At 38.7% G+C, this 17797-nt stretch overlaps 1 protein-coding gene across 1 annotated transcript in view; it reads left to right on the plus strand.

Annotated features, from left to right (window-relative positions):
- The first annotated feature begins 1310 nt into the window (after window positions 1–1310).
- The window catches only part of nck2a (NCK adaptor protein 2a), a 58855-nt gene continuing 42368 nt past the window's right edge, over window positions 1311–17797 (plus strand). The window contains exon 1 of the mRNA XM_084724751.1: window positions 1311–1564. The gene's annotated coding sequence lies outside the window, so the exon portion shown is untranslated. The remainder of the gene's footprint in view (window positions 1565–17797) is intronic.

The raw sequence follows: 17797 nt of genomic DNA on the forward strand, positions 1-17797 counted from the left end.
ATTTATGGTAAATGACAGAGCCATTCGGTGGAGAAGTTCAGAAACTGTCTGTAGACAGTGTTGAATTTATGAATGGGAAAAATTAGTTCACTCAAACCGAGATCTCCTTAAAAACAGTCACTTCTGTTCTAAAAATGTTGCCAAGATTAACAAAAAAGACACACAAACTTCCCATCATCATCAGCAAGGGGCGATGTTGTCCCCTAGAGTTTGTCCCTTTTCCTCCTGCGTTGTCCTGTACTAGTCCCGGCGTTGGTGACGTCACCAACGGGACCGGTGATCAAGTTAACCGAAGACACCGACATCACACCGGAAATCAAGTGGCGTTGCTCCAAAATTAATGTTTATTTTCTTTTTCAATAGCTGTTATATGAAACAAAGTGCAAGTGATGAAGGTACTGAGAAAATAGAAAGAGAGTTAGTAATAGGTCAAATAAATCATAAAAAATGACACAAAGTAAAAAAGAAACCGAACAAAGAAAATAATAGACAATAAGTAAGTCAAGACATTAAGCAACATAATTATTTATTACAGCTCTGGTGTGACATTGAATGGTCTGCAATGGTACTCGCATTTTTTTAATGGAAAAGACAAAAAAGACAAGGCTTTTGTTGGTGAAGTTACACTTATCTATGACATGTAAGATAATTATAAGAATGATAAGAATTATTTTTTTTCTTTTATAGCATAAGAATCAAATCTTAATATTCATAAAAACTGTAGAGTACCACTAATACATCGTCATTGTCAATCTGAATTAAATTTAACCAAAAGCATTTGATTTAATGAAATTAGGTCCACCTTGATCAGTAGTTAGTAGTTGATTAGTATGATTCTTTTACTAAATGCACACCTCATAATAATCTAGGATGTATAATAATATAACAAGGGGGCACTCTTTCAGAATTAGTGACAACTTTTAAATCAATTCTTAAAACTCATCTTAAAAAAAAAAACTTTATTAACGTTAGCTCAATGTCTTATTTTTCTAGTTCCACTATATTTTATGTGTTTTATGTGGTTATTTTATGGTGTGTGTGTGTGTGTGTGTGTGTGTGTGTGTGTGTGTGTGTGTTTAAATCTATTTATTACATTTCTGGAATTTATTTATTTTCTATTTTTTCTATTTACGTTTATCTACTGTTCTCATTTAGCATACCACGGGTGCGGATTTGCTTTGATTTTGTTTTTGCACTTTGTACAAATAGAAATATTTTGTAAATAAAATCGCTACAGGTAGTCTGCTTCCCAACGGGTGTTTTTTACTTTGAAATGTCCCGGCGGAAATGCGGTGTTGATTGGGACCAGCTTGATGAGAGAGTGATCGATGTGGAGGCAGTCAGCCCTGCGACAGAAAAACAAGCGAGGATAGGTCGAGCAGTACATGGTCAGTCCATGTTTTAAAAGAAAGAAAAATTGTGAAACCCAGGGATATGTGGATTTAAACGTTATTTCGTCGCTTTTCACGCGGGCTTAGTTACTTATTGTTTGGTGCGGGGCTCCTGGTTTCTGGCGTGTTGAGTGTGTCGCCGTTTGCCCATTCTCACTGGAGTGAACACTAAGGTAAGCCTGCTGCTGGAACCGCAAATCAACTGTGTGTTAAGTTGGTGCGGGCTACTTTACCCACCCGGGCGCTCCTTAACGCCTCTTTTTGTTTTATTTTCTCGTGAAAACGCGTGTCACAAACAGTCGTAAAAGTTTGGACAAAAAAATGTTCGCTTAACTCGTCTCTCTTTGTGGGTTTGACGCTCGGTCTTTGTCCACTCAGATGTGCTTTAACAAGACATTGTGCAAGAAGCCACACCACATCTGTTCCTTTTACCATTTAATAGCGGTCTGAATGGTTTGTTTTTTTTTCATTTTTTTCAACTAAAACAAGTAGTTTGTGTTTTTCCACTTACCCATTTAGCATTATTTACACGGGAGGACTTCTTAAAGGCCTGTAAGCGAAGGCTACAATCCACAAGACACCTATGTTCTCCAAGATATCTGTTTGGTTTGACTTATTTTCTACATTTCTGTTATTTCAAACACACCTGTAGTCATTTGTTAATTAGTAGAGCATATGGCGTATGTCAGGGCTTCTGTTTGAAAGCGCAGTAGCCTACACAATGAACCACATTTGCCAAAACACCATAGATTGGCGACTGGTGCCACATGCCGAGCTTGTCAATGTTTCTAGTGGCTCTTCGTGGTAACTGCACCACCTATCCTTCCCATCAATCCCAGCAGATGATGGGCTGCATTGTCTCTCTTGCTGGTCTGGAGAAGCTGCACATGCATTGTCTAGAGACAAGGAGAGAGGTGTTTCGTTTTTCTCGTGCAGTGTAGTGATTCAGGTTCCAGGCAGCAGTTGTTGGTGCAGGTACATTCTCGTGGCACACCTATTCTGCAGACACACCCTCCTCCCTCTGCTGAGGGCACCATGGTAACACAGAGTCTGGGACAAGGTTCGCCCAGCAATGACAGGTATGTGGAGGGCAGGTGCAATAACTTATCTTACATCATGAGTTAAGCACTCTCAAGGAAAAGAAAATGTGCTTTCAAAAGGCTTGGCAGGTTTCACATTTTCAGCATGTTTGAGTCAAACTGAAAGCCTGCTGCTCACTTTATGAGAAGGAAAGCAGAGGGAAGTTTTTGTTGGATATTCCCTCATATCACTGATGGAAAGTAACTAAGTATATTTACTCAAGTGTTGTACTTTAGTACAGATTTGATCTACTTTTACTTTATGCTGCTTTATAATTGTACTCCACTGCATTCCAGAGGGGAATATTGTACTTTTTTCTCCTCTAAATGTATCTGAAAGTTAAAGTTGCTGCATAACAGCAATATTGCTCTTTTAACAGCCATTACATATTCCTGGTGAGTATTTATACAGAAAAAGCCCCCAGAAACAAGGAAATAATATTCAAAGCAGCCATACACACCCATTATGATCATTTAACTTTGAAACTAAATTTAGAGAGTCAACAACTTGGATATTTCCTTGTCCTAAAACATTAGCAGTCTCTAAATAGATCTGTTCTTTTTTCAAATATGAAATGATGATCAATTAACAGAAGAATAACAAGCAACTACTTTGATAATCTATTCACTGTTTTTTTTTTTTTTTCAAGTTCAAAAACGCACATCCTCTGGTGGTCCCAGCATCTCAAATATGAGCATTAGCTTCTTTTCTCTCTTCAGTGGTTTGTAAATTGATTATTATTATATTGCAATATTATGTTTTTGTAGACTGTTGATTAGACAAATTAAGTGATGGACTTTTTAAACTATTTTATGACATTTAAAAAAACAAACAGTGATGATTAATAGTAAAAATAATCCTTAGCAGCAGAACTTCAATTAGTACACAGTTTACAAAGGTACAACCTTCAGAGCGTTAATTAAAGGTTTGTGAGCTGAACATGCCCCTGTTTTCCAAATGAGATGGTTTTGACCTCACTGTCGAATCATTGGGATTTCATCCTTTAGCCTTACAGAAATTAAAATTGTTAACCTTCAGTGTGTGTTAAATAGCAGTAATAAATTCTAACAGCTTTTATAATACCAGAGTCTAAAGTACCAGTTATGATATTTATTTCAAGACACAGCCTAATGGAAAATTGGCAATCAAAACTCTGAGTTAATGATAAATATATTGATATGATCAAGGCCTAATTCATCTACAGTAAGTAATGTGTAAGTAATTGTAAAACCATACCTGTAATGTTTAACAACATATCCAGGCTGATTAAAAAGAACAAACAGAGGTGTTAATGCTTGACTTTCACTATTTACACCTTGCAGCGGTATCTTCATCGGTCCAGGTCGTTTGACGTATTTACTAGTGACTGAAGATCACACGTCCATGTGCTATATAAAAGGTAGCCATGTTTTCCAGATTGTCCAAGTTGATGAGGACAATCTGACTGCACTGTGATGGAGTTTAGAGAACTGAGGGCTGTGAGGGATGGACCAGTGGTGTCTTCACAAAGTTGATCAAGAAAGTTCTCGCAGGGCTGAACGTGACCCAGAATTTCGTCAGTTGAATCGGATTTGGCTGTTCAGTGTGAATATTTAACCATCTGTTGTTGTTTTTTTTTCACATAGACTATCAAACAACTCTTTATTGAACTGCGAAAATTTTGAAAAAGTTTTGGTGGAACTTTCAGGATGATGGCAACCTTCACATAATATAGTCAACAAGCCAAGTTATTACTTTGACCTAATGTGTGCCAGCTTCACTAACAATGAACTGGAAATGTTGCACTTTTTTCTTCTTCTTTCCTTCAACACATTGCGGACAGTGGATGTGACGAGTTGACTAGTCAAATGATTTTACCCTGGAGAGCAGGGGGAAAGTGAGGAGCGCTCACTCTACAGCTATTTCTGTGGATTGAATTCATCTTTGTCGACCGATGGGTCTCTGACTGATGATCGTCGTCTTTCAGGGGGCGGCCCTAATTTATCGGTTGTTTGTTGAGTAGTTATACAGGGTGGTCTTGTCTACTCGTGATGATGTCTTGGGTCTTGAAATACAAATAAATTTTTACCAGTTTGACTCATTATGGGAAGATAAAGTAGGTGGTATTGCAGACTTGGGCTTGATGTTACATCTTGTGGATGAAGATGAAAACTGAGAGTGACATTTATTCATTATTCACATTCCTGTTTGTTTCACATTTGTTGACCGTGTAAATATTGCTGCATTTCCATTTTTGGTTTTGCTTGCCTTCGTTTGATTTTGTTTTTGGCTGACGTTGTTTGCATAACAAACTGAATTTTCTCTCTTTCACTGGTTAGCTTGCTAATTTAAACACTTAATGCACAAATGTGTCATTTGAGCCACATCTTTACAGATGAGATAATAAGCCCAGTCCCCTTTGTTCTCTGTACTTGATTGCACAGTTATGAGCTGAGACTAATTACTCTGCTCGTCTTCACACATTGTAAGTGATTAAATGTCACACAGTGCCTACACAATGTTTTTTTCATCCATTGTTGTGAGTAGGAGTTGGTGGAAAAACAGACCTTATTTACAAGGAATATTTTAATTTTTTCTTTAGTACTGTCAGGTGTAATTTAAGTTTGAGTGTCTTTTTTACTAAAGCATGAATGGGGTTATTAATATATGTGGGTACAATAAGACTAATACGTGATAATAATTATAAATTTAACAGTCTGTGATAATTAAGAATAAAAAATTCATACTTTAATAATGTAATTGGTAGTTGAATAATTTAGGATAGTAATTTCAAGACCCGATGAAATATCATCCTTTTTACTTGAATGTGAGAAAAGGGTTTTAAGGTTGATTGCATCATCGTCTTACATTTTATGACCCATATTAAATGGATTTTATCTTGGAAAGTGAACTAAAATAGATTTATATATCACTTTAAAACACTTAGAATTACAGTATGGTGTTTTAGACTTGGTAAAGCTTGTTTTTAATGTTTATAGTCTATCCTCATATCACTTTATCATGCTTGTGGCTGCATATTTTTCATTTCTGCCTGTTTTTTTTTTTTTTTACGTATAAAGCTGCCTCTCCTGTTTTATTTACAATTCATTTAAAGTGTTGTGACTTATGTATCCTGTAGTATCTCTAGTAGTCCTTCAGGAAGCAACGGGGCAGCAGGGGAAACCATGGAGGGAACAGAGATCATTGTCAAAATTGGTATTTTGGCTTTGAGGAAAGCGAAATGTTTGCCTCCCTCAGGAAATCCCGATCTGTCTAGGAGAAGAGAAGGAATTAATAAGTGCAGGCACAGATGGGCGGTCGAGAGACATTCAGCTATGCTCACAAACAGCATCATGTTGGTAGTGAGATAAAGGTCATCCCATTGTCATTGTAATTATCTGTAATCTGGGGACTGGGCAGTTCATTAACTGACAGTTCATACAGTTATGACAATAGACCCCCTGTCTATGACCCCATGATCTAGGAAGAGAAAGAGGATTTGTGCTGCTATTAAGCAGAGGGCACACAGTATGCGTGTCCTTTTTTGGCAAAATAATTGCTTTTTCATTTGTACTATGTGTTTTTTTTCCCCTCACACCACATCCCCGCACCACAATAATTCATGTTTTAAATGTTATGATTTTTAACTACATGAGGTTCAGGGATGGTAATGTCAGTGGGTTGCCCACTTTGTTCCACACTCCCTGTTGTCACTGATTGCTGTGAAATTTTGTACAGATTTTCGTGGTCTCCAGTGGATGAATCCCCAGACTTTGGTGATCCGCTGACTTTTCCTCTAATGTCAGACTGAGGTCTTTTTTTCCCCTCAACTCAGCTATTTGATTGATTAGATTGATAGATTGGCATTAATTTTGGAGCAGATATTCATAATGCCCAAAGGGTGAATCCTATTGATTTAGGTGATCCCCTTTACTTTTCTTGTAACACCACCAGCAGGTCAAAGGCTTCACTTATTCCACTCTTATCTTTACTTCATACTTAGTATTTTCACTGAAACCAGAACGTTGTGTTTTGGCCTGTAGTGAATACGGATCCATCAGAAGTATGTTTGGAAAAAGTTGAGAAATTATGTTGTACAGCCTTGTATACTTGCCAATACCAATATCAGCATTTTAGGCATTATCAGAGGCGTTTTAACATACTGGTATCAGTATCAGAGCAATCATTATTCTAACACTGTTTTGAGACACTTTTTTTCTTTATCCAAAAATTGCAGCTTATGTTAGTTGGCCAAATTGTAATTTTGGTAATGTTTTGATTAATTGTGCAGCCCTAATCTATTTGATGGATACTCACCACATTTTGTTCAAACATTCAAGGTTCCCATGCAATATTATCCAACTTTTCTTTTTGATTTTTGGTTTTGAGTGAAATATCACAGCAACTACTGGATCCGCTGACATTTCTTTCAGTGCCATCATCATATCACAATAGTGATTTGGTTTATGACAAAATAATTGGAAAACTAATGACCTTTCCATCAGCCTCAGCTGTACTTAGTATTTATCTTATCATGCTACAGTAAGACAGAGCTGTAACAATTAGTCAAAAGAAAACTAGCTGCCAACCATCTATATCTACAATCCATTAATCCTTTCAATCATTTTTCAAGCAAAAATGTTGAACATTTGCAGCTTACAGCTTCTTAAATGTGAGGATTTTTTGGCAATGTATGATGGTAAATTAAGAGTCTTTTGGTTTTGGACTGTTGGTTGGACAAACGAAGCAATTTGAAGACATTACTTTGGCCTCTGGAAAGTTGTGATGAGCATTTTTCACAGTTTTTGATATTTTATAGACTTAATGATTCCTTGTTAATTGTGAAAATAAACAACAGATTAATCCAAGATTAAGATGGCAAACATTACCTACTTTTTATCAGCATGCTTTTAACTTTGTCATTGAGAGCATGTAAGTGTGCTGCTGCTGGGATTTAGCTTTAACTACCACAGTGCCTGAGCACTTTTCTCACAGAGCAGGTAGACAGTAAAAGAGTCATTAAAATCTGTTTTTAAAAACACAGATGACATCCAGGCGCGATCATCTGTCTCCTTTGCCTGTAATTAACACCTTAGTTTTGCCATGACTTTATTTCCTGCTTCTTGTCAGTAGTTTAGAGTTTCAGTTGTCTGTCCCGAGAGTTCCCTTTTGTTCCTTTAGTTTGTTCATTCTCTCCTCCTTGTCCTTCATCTCTATCATCACCTCCCTCCTCCACCACCCGGCTTGAGTTCCTAATTCATGCCCAACAACTGAACTAACAGTCTGTTGGCTCCAGTGTCCTTGTGTCACCACTGGGCACCGAGCCTAATCCTGCTCCAGGCCACTGAGGGGGAGACGATGAAGGGATGGGAAGGAGTGGGAGGGAACTGGGAGTGAAGAAAGCTGGTTATAATGCGTCGGTACAGTATCTCAGCCTTACACTGAATGAACCACAAAGCCACACCCGTTGACTCTGTAATCTGTGGATGGTGCATGATGATGTCAAGGCCTTAGATGGCATTGGAGGTGATCATAGAGATTACAGAGTTCGAGAATTTCAAACATGATGATGAAGGAAACATAAGAATGTGAGAGTAACAAGCATATTATTTTAAAAACAAGGAAAGGCCAACATGTCTCTGTAGAGAACTTAGTTAATAGAGATGACGTGAGATTTGAGGAGAGATTTGAGGAGCCGGGGGGATTGTAAACTCAACTCCTTTTCCCTCAACAGTGAAACGTACCCATAAATTCATAAACAGACTGAGAACTGCTCGTTAAATTGTAATCAAGGGTCAGCAGCTCCCCCACACTTTCCTTCTGTGTGTGTGTGTGTGTGTGTGTGGTTCATATTACACAGCAGAAAATTGGTACTTAGGTCCATGAAGAGAGACAGAGCGAGGAGTGAAACCTAACACTTCTTAGCAGGAGAGTGCATACTTTGGACAAAAGTTCAGGACTGTAGGTTCCTAGACTCACACACACGCACTTAAATATGACAGATTACATTTGTAGGAAATTGTAATGGACTTTTTTTTTTATAAAAGGGATGCACCAATCAGATTATTTCTCCTCAATACAGATTCTAAGTGATACCCAAACTCAAAATCTGGGTGAATACCAGGGATGTGCATGATTAGTCAACTATACAATTAAACGTTGCCACCCTCACTGTCTGGCACCAGAAATACTGGTTGGTTAAACCGTCAGATGGCAGCCCCTCTCGCCCAGTGCGAATGCCCCGATGGGCCACCCTACCCTGGATGTTGTTATCAACAAAGTCGGACAGATGACGGCTTGTAAAACCAGCGCAGCTTGAGAAAATGAAAATAAGGTTGAATGTAGGCTGTGCCAGAATAAACTGGGAGAGCTGGAGCAATGTGTAACCACATTCAGTACAGACACAGACATTAACCTGCAACTAGAGCAGGCTGCTTCTGCTAGCACTGCTAACGTTCAGCTTTCGGACGAACAATGTTGTTAACCCCCAGCACTGCAGTCCTTTTTGGTCTGAAAAGTTGAAGTAGTTAGTGAGCTGTTGTCATGTTTTGTAGGTTAATGTACAATGCTCGTTAAAAAAAAAAAAAAACAGACTGCTTGGCTTGAAGATTCTCCGTTGACTGAGGGGTCTCCAACTGAGGATTTAAGTTTCAGGGGCAGCTCAATCTAAAACAAACAACACGCAGTTTGTCTGGTAGGCGTACAGCTGTTGTGAACAGATTCTGACCTGACAAACAACTGCTGTGATAAATGATGTTCGGAGCCAACGCTACACTGGCTGTTCTCAGAAAAGACTTCCCTCAGCTTGATTACACGCTTCTACATCTCCTTACTAGACCACTTCACTGGTGTGTGGCTCTGTCAAAACTGTTAATGAGATGTAACGTCAGGCCTTGTGTTCTGAGCTGCTCTCTTTCATAAAGATTTGTTAAACTTGTAACAAAACGGGTTCTGTTGATGTAGTTTCAAGACAACATCTGGGCAAAAAGTGCAGAAACTTACTGTAAATCCAACGGAAGAGGTCACTGTCAACACTACTGCTATCACTGCCATCAAAGTATCAGTGATATTATAAGCTTACCACTTTAAATAAAGGAATGGAAAAGAAAACCGTACCTGATGTGGATCGATGAACCTGACCTGTTTGATAAGGTCTTTGTTAGTGAACCCCTAAACTATAATTTACAGACAAATCAAAAATTAAAAATAATACTTAGTTGCATTTCTCAAACACATTAGTCAGAGCAGAAGTCAAACTGTATCACTCACCTGTCTGCTCAGCAAACCTTTGGTTTATTAACAACTAAATTACCTTGTTTAGATGTCTTGCATTGTCTTATAACATGTGAAAAACTGGAGCTCATGCATCATTCTGTGACTCGTGAAATGAGCTAAGCTTTTGTTTGAGTTTGTTCTGTCATGTTGTTTTCAGTGGAGGCTTCAGCAGGTCCTTCATGCTCTAATTGATTTAATTAAGTGGACGTTTTCCCTTTTGGCTGTCCTGATGCACAAACCGGCAGTATGAAGACAAACACTGAGCACAAGGGTTTTGCTTATCTGTATTTCACAGAATGATCCACGTTCCAAGTTCCCCTCTGAGCATCGCAGCCCACGTTACACGCATCCCTCGGAGGTTCAGCCTCATTAACAATCTCGCACCATTCCCATGGACGCTCTAGTAAACATTATGATTCACATTTGTGAAAGGTCTTCCCTCATGAGCGACGGAGAATCGTTCCACATACTGCTCACAGTGTGTGATGGGCAGTTACAACCATTTTATCTTTATTTCAGTTGAAAGAGACCATGTGCTTCTGCAAACCAAGATAATTCGACTTTCCTTGATCTTAAGAAATCTGATTCTGCCTATTTTCTATTGTTTTTCTTCCCCCTTGTACTTACTGTACTTTACTTTACTCCCAATTAGGAATGCCCAACTACCCATGCAGTGTTCACTCTAATGTTGTCCTCCATGACTCGTGTTTCCAGATGTTCTTTTTCACCCACGAGTGACTTCACTAAGATGTTGTAGCATGTATGCGCTTCATGCTATCCCCTCAGTTCAACCTTCAGTGTGCAGGTTCCCAGTAGGATTTCCCAGTGCAGTGGATGTTTCTAAAATAACATGCCCCCCACTTTTGCAAATAAAGTGACTCGCATCGGGCACCAAGTTATATGAGCTGTATACTTTGAACTTGAACTTGATGTGACCATTGTCTGCTTGAAGTTGGTGCCTGTACCCATCCAAAAATTGTTTGTGAGGAAGAGAAGCATTGCTCTGTATCACTTGGTGTTTACATTTTTCCAGGTACAATATAGTACCTGGAGTACCATAGTGTTGTGGTGTTTAACATAAAATCATGTTATGATATTAGATATGTTTTACGTGTGTGGCTTTCCATCACTGTATGGTTACCAATCAGAAATGTGTTTGCATGTGAACTGCAGTTTGCCGTGATGCATTTATTGATCAAACTGAAATAAACAAGAACCAGTAACTCAAACAGTTATCAAAAGAACAATAAGAACTGATTGTGGCCAAACATTTAGAGTGATTTAAATTTTTAATTCAGGTATAAGTGCAGGAAACAACTAGTAGAACTTAATGGCTGACCACAGTGAGCCAGTGAAATGATGCAAGTTGCTAAAACAGTATGTGAACTATATTTATTATGTAGAATTTGAAAAAAAAGGAATTGCAATTTGGGACAATTGCTGTCCTAAGTCTGGAGCAGGTGAAAGTAAAATTAAGGACAGTTGTGTGATTTTGAGCCCTGGTTGAGCCTCCCCAGTCGATACATTGCATCAGTTTCAGGAGTTGGATTCTTCCATTTAAACTTTTAATTTATAAATCAACATTTAAGGTAATCAACCTAAAATTCCCCTCCAGACACATTTTAAGGTCTTTAAAAGTACTCTGCTATGAGGGCAGTGAAAGTGAGGTGTGCTAAGTGGGCTGCTCTCTGTCAAAGTCCCTTTCAAATAAACAAGTAGTGGTGGGTTCTTGTAGTGTTATAAAGTGTCTGATCGTCACTGCTACAAACACTTCACTTATACAAATTATGTTGGGCTACATGGTCAACACAGTTTGACCATGTTTTAACAACAATGTAAACAATTTAGCAGATCTGTAGCATCTTTGGCTTTTAAGTGCGTAACAGAAGAAAAACTGAAGAGGTCCAGTGATTTGAGACGAGTTTAAATGATATGACATTGGATCTAAGTGACTGTGCCGATGCTGGTGGTGAGGACTGATTTCATGATTAGCACGCCTTCAACTAGATGTGGATCAGTGAAATAAGCCTGTTTTGCAATTTCCTGGATTTAAAATAAAGCACACATCCTGTGCCACATGAAATGACAACCTCAAGGCTATAAGATCTATAAGTAGGCACCGGATGGCTAGTTGCTTATCTTAAATTAAAAGTATTTTCATCATTATGACAATCCCCTGAGAGCAAACACACTGATGATTCACATGACTTAAGCCTGCTGAGAGAATTAGGAGTGTGTTTGTATGTAATTTTCCACAAGATAATTGAGAAATCGCTGTGATTAAGGGAAAGTGCCCACACCACTCTACACACAGAGAATAAGAAAGTGAGAGCCTCTCCAGGTGTATCAATAGTTTTTGCTGGGACATGCATTATGGGAGGGATTATGTGGATTGGAATTCAACTCTCGTGAAAACCTGCCACCAGCTCTGTTGTTTTTACAATGCATGAGCTGAACAATGTTGTCAGAATTGCACAAGCCACAACACAGAACAGCCGAGTGATGATAGCTACAAATCTGGCAACCCAGAGTGTACAGAGGGCTCTGAACCGCCAGGCCTTCTGTCACATATTATTAGATGGTAATATTTTTTATCTGAGGCTACTTCACTGACACAGCAGGGAGTAAAAGGATAGTTTGGATTATTTGAATGCTGTTTGTATGAGGTATTTATCAGTTTAGTCAGTGTATTACCCACAGTAGATGGCTGTTGATGCTCGTTGGTTTGATTGCACAGATTTTAAAGTCCCCTGAGGCAAATTGTTACTGCTATAGAAATAAAACTTGATTGACTGTTTGATTAATTGATTAATCAGCTTGATTGTTATTGCGGGAGTTCAGGGTTTTACAAGGTTAGTTTGGATTCGTAGAAGTCACACAATAGCACAAATAAACAGGTGGAGGCGGCAGTAGACCAGCAACTTCCTTGTTCTGTGATGTGATGTTTTGCCTATGGAGTCTGGTTGCTTTGGAGACAGCGATATTTGGCTTATGTAATGGTGGTTTACCATCAGAAAAAACAGTCTGATGGCCAGGTAAAGTTGTGACAGCTGAATTGAGGACAGGACACGAGGAGAGAGGGGGGCAGATGGCATTTAGCAAAGCGCTGCAGGCAGGAGTATAGAGGACTCGCAGCCTCAGTACATGGGGTGCACGCTCCACCAACTGAGCTACCTGGGCCCCAAATATAGCGTAAACATAAACTAATATTGTTGACATACAAGTCAACAAACATTCCTGGTACATTACTTTATAACATTAACTCTATTTCTGCCGGTTACCTTGTGATCTTGGTGACAAAAGATAAAATAATTGTCATAATGCCAGTTTTCCAGAGTTGTGACATTATGTTGCATGGTATTTTAAATTGGCAGGCAGTGTTTTACCGCCTGACAAGACTTCAAACCCATGGGTCTATTACTAAAAGTGGATCTCTCATTGGATTATATTTTATTGTCTCACCAGTACCTGAACCAACACAAACTACAAAGGCAGCCCCTTTATTTTTTGAACACAGGGCTGTTTTCTCACTGAACACTCACTAAAGGAGGAGCAGCATTTTAGTGCATTTACAAAGAAGCCCCAAGATGAATGGCTTTTAAAATTTTGATCGAGTGTCTCTCACCTGACTTGTCCCACATTCAGGATCCACAGAATGCAGGAGTGTTTTTTGCCACAAAATTTACTTGAATTCTTCTTTTTATCTTTAGTCACTCTTAAGATTTCCTGCAGTCTCGCTCTCATGTTTTGATTCTCAGTTGGCTTGTGGAATATTTTTATACCAGGCTGATTGTGTTGAATGTCCTTGACCTGTGAAACAATTAGGTTACAACTGTATTCTAGTAGCTATAATAACCTCTTGGTATTCTTATTCTAAAGAGTAGAAATTTCAAATGAGGACATTGAAGCTGTAGCATTGTCAGAGTAGCAAGTATTTCAGTTTAGCATGTTTCCTTGATCTCTGATGACATATCATGGTCACTTTATGATTCAGCACAGTGATTATATGACAGATTTCTTCTTCAAATCTTATATTTCATATCACAAATTTGTGTCACGTGTAAAAGAATCACAGTAAGTGTGCAATATAGAGATTGTGCCTCAAACATCGGGGCAACAGTCTGGCTGAACATGGCTGATAATTCAGTGCTCATAAAATTTGTATGAGGACAGATTAATGCTTTGGAAACAACAGCTGATTTTTGACGTTTCTGCTCCAAATATCTTTAATATTTTAAGGACGATTATCAGGGGGATTCACCAGTTCATATCACTTTTAACATGTACGCCATAAAGATAATATCTCTTTATTTATTTGTCCTGTAATGTGTTTCTGCTGCTGCGTGCTTGGGAGTTGATTCAGTTGCTGAATGGAGCAATATGATAGGCCTCATGTAATCCATTTGTGCACTCTCTCTTTCTTATTCTCACACACACACACACGCTCACACAAACACACACACACACACACACACACACACACACACACACACACACACACACACGGCTGCAGCTGAAGGAAATCCTGCTTTATTTATGAGATGTATAGCTCAGAGAGCCACAGGGTTCTCCTGAGAATTCAAGACTGCACACACACAGCATTTCGCCTGTGGAGTGTCTTCTGTTTTTTGCTCTCTCTCTCTCTCTCACACACACACACACACACACACACACACACACACACACACACACACACACACACACACACAGTTGTATACACATGGTGCAGGGCACCTATTCACCCTATCTGGTGTTTTGAATGAGCAGAACCACAGTTGTTTGAGCATGACCTCGGCCTTCCACAGCAGCGCATGGAGAGCTGCCGCCAGATGCTTGCTGAATGTGGTGCTTTGGTGTTTCATGTGGCAGCAGTTCAGTGGAAGGAGTGATATCATCTGCATGTCGGAGAAGCAGAAATGCCATCCTATGGTCAGGCCACACTAAATCACTGTGGTGGCATTTGAGTGTGTTGCAAAATGTCAAGCTGTGAAATCCTATGGTGCAGAATATCGTAGTTGGAACAGTGGAGCTCAGAGGCTGAGTGTTTAAAAATGTTTTAATTATTTGCCTGAAGCACTGAACAGAGATGAACATGATAAACATCATGTGCAACATGTTTTTGGCCGTCAGCTGCTGAAGGGAAAAAACAGAAACCAAAGTTGGTCATATGATTTAGAGGTGTCATGAAAAATTTTTCCTGTCCATAGTACGGAGCATTTAGCCAGAAATATTCAAGATTTTTAGGTAAAAGCAAAGAGCAACAAAGGTGTTAAAACATGCTTCAAGGAGAACCATAAATGGCTATGGCTTTGAGAAGCCTTGTCACTTCTAGTGTTAAACCTACAGAGACGTGAATCGGCAGGAGAGCCGCAACAATTAATTAATTATTAAGCAATTATTAAACTAATCATTGACTATTTTGATAATAGATTTATGGTTTGGGTAGTAGCTTTAAAGAAAAAAGCAAACATTCTCTGATTCCAGCTTCTTAAATTTGAATATTGTTTGGTTTCTTTATTCCTCTGTGACATTAAAATGAATATCTTTAGGTTGTGGACAAAACAAGCCATTTTAGGACGTCATCTTGGGCTTTGTGAAACAGTGATCAACATTTTTCACTATTTTCTGACATTTTACAGGCAAATAACTATTAATCAGGAAAATAACCATAACCAATTAAATGACTATGAAAATAATAGTTGCAGTCCTAATCTGCAGCACACTATAGTTTAATGGAATAGTTTTAGGAACTTACTTGCCAAAGTTAGACCAGAAGAACCAAGTGGAACAACCAGTGGAAGCTCCAGGATGTGACTGAGGCCAGCCAAGACATAGTCTGACACATATTCTGCATTATACCATAAACTGTGGTGTTTTTTTGTGGCTTAGCCAAACAAGATGTAACCCAGGGCTGAACAGTTTATTGAAATTTTATCTAAATTGCAGTGTTGGCTCATGCAATTTTCAAAAAAACAGGAGGGGCATTAATATTGCCATGCTATAGAGATACCTTGACCTGCACATAACATTGTACAGACTTAGGAAAACTAATATTGCAAATCATGTTGCGATAGCAATATCAATTATAATGATGTATTTTGTCAAAATCGTTCAGCCCTAATATAACCTGTTAAATAGTAAGTCTTGTAGTGCTGGGGGCCAGATTTTGTTATCTTCGCACTGATCCAGGCTACCTGTTTTACCCCCTTTTCCTTTCAGCTAATCAGCTGCTGGTTTTAGCTTCATAGTCACCATACAGACGAGAGGAGTGTCGAGCTCTCATCTTATCTAACGCTCGGCAAAAAAGCAAACAAGAATACTTCCCAGAATGTTGAACTTTTCCTGTAACCTTTTTTTGTTTATTTTCTAACTGCAGAACAATCATAAAGGAGAACTAACGTTACGGGTAATGATTAGTAGCTAAAATGATTAATAATGTCTTTTTGATGACATTTTTGTCTATCAACTTCTCCAACTTAAGCAAACATGAGTTCAAAACATGAAGAGGTAGGGACAGCAGCATAGGAAGTAAAGAATATCAGTCCTACCCTCATGCTTGTTGGGTAGTTGTTTCCTTTACTCATTCCCTTAACTTTTTTCTACTGCCAGAATATCATACGTACTGTTCTGGCCTCCCTGTGGCTCTAAAATCAACACAAGCTTATATAACATAGACAAACAAACATGTCCAAGAAGGACAAGCAGGATACCGCTAATAACTCTCTGCTCATGCTCCTTAGAAAGCGTTCCCATGTGTCTTGGGAAAACTTGGATAAATTTAGACTGTTTTCAGTCACTCATGGAAAATAACAGTCACTCATGGAAAATAAATAGCAAGGTAAAATGTCCCAGAAAATGTTTCTCTTCCTTGAAAATATTTGGCAAATTCTCCATTTTCTGAAAACGCACTGATCTCCTTGTGATAGCAGATGATGTGCAACACTGACTGGCTCAGTCTTTGACTTTTGTATAAATAAAAACAAATACATAAATAAATGCAAAATAAATTAAAACAAAAAAATTGATCCTTGAAGAAATGGCTGTCCCCTTTACCACTGCCACATTGAAGAGTGAAGACCTTTTTGAAGAAGGCACAGTAAGTTTTAATTTGCAATGATTAATCAATTACTAATTGATTATTAAATTAAACCTCAACTATTTTTATTCTCAATTAATTGGTTTGAGGGAATTTTTAAGAAGAAAAAGTCAGAACTCTGTGCGTCCAGCGTCTAAAATGTGAATATTTCCCAGTTTCTCTACTCCTTTATTGCAGTAAACTGAATATCTTTGGTTTGTGGACAAAACAAGCCATTTGGGGACGTCATCTTAGGCTTTTGGAAAGACTGCTGACTTTCTTTACCCCAAACAACTAATCAATTAAACAAGAAACACGATTTAGTTTGCATAATCTGCTTTGAGCCTTTTTCTTGTTTGTGGCACAGTCTATTGAAATATTCACTGTGATTGTCCACTCGACATTTGACTATAAGTGAATGTCCTGAGTAAATAATTCACATCTACATTTTGGTGACTGCGTTTTAAGTCGTTCAACAGGTCTGCATTGCGTTGCACCAGTCTTTCTGCATTGCTCTTGCTACATCAGTTCTCTCTTGGGAGCCTCAAGGTAGCACCTGATCAAAGAGAATAATTCAGGTCCACAGCCGAGGGAGGAGTAGAGAGAAGACCGATGGAGCAGAAGGTACAAAGGGGAGGTAAAGCTCAAGCTGGGATAGAGTCAACAGTGGTTTGTATTACACAGGGAAGAAGAGAGGGTGTAAGAGAGTTTCGGAGGACGATTTCTGTGCTGTGTTTCCACATGAACTGACTTCATCTTACAACATGTTCTTTCACCACTCATCCAGAAAGTAGGTAGTTTTAAAATGAAGTAGGCAGCCCATCGGGTGATTGCGAGTTCATTTCCTCATACAGCAGAGGGTCATCAGTGGTGTTGCTGCTTGCACACTCATCGCAAATGAAGCACACGGCGAATTAACTCACAGATGCAAATTGTGCACGCAACACAATTACAAACAGAAGACGCAGCTTGTTTAGTTTCTCTCCCCTGTTACCTC

Source organism: Lutjanus erythropterus, chromosome 8 (genome assembly GCF_056507025.1).
Source record: "Lutjanus erythropterus isolate fLutEry1 chromosome 8, fLutEry1.hap2, whole genome shotgun sequence".
Taxonomy (NCBI): domain Eukaryota; kingdom Metazoa; phylum Chordata; class Actinopteri; order Lutjaniformes; family Lutjanidae; genus Lutjanus; species Lutjanus erythropterus.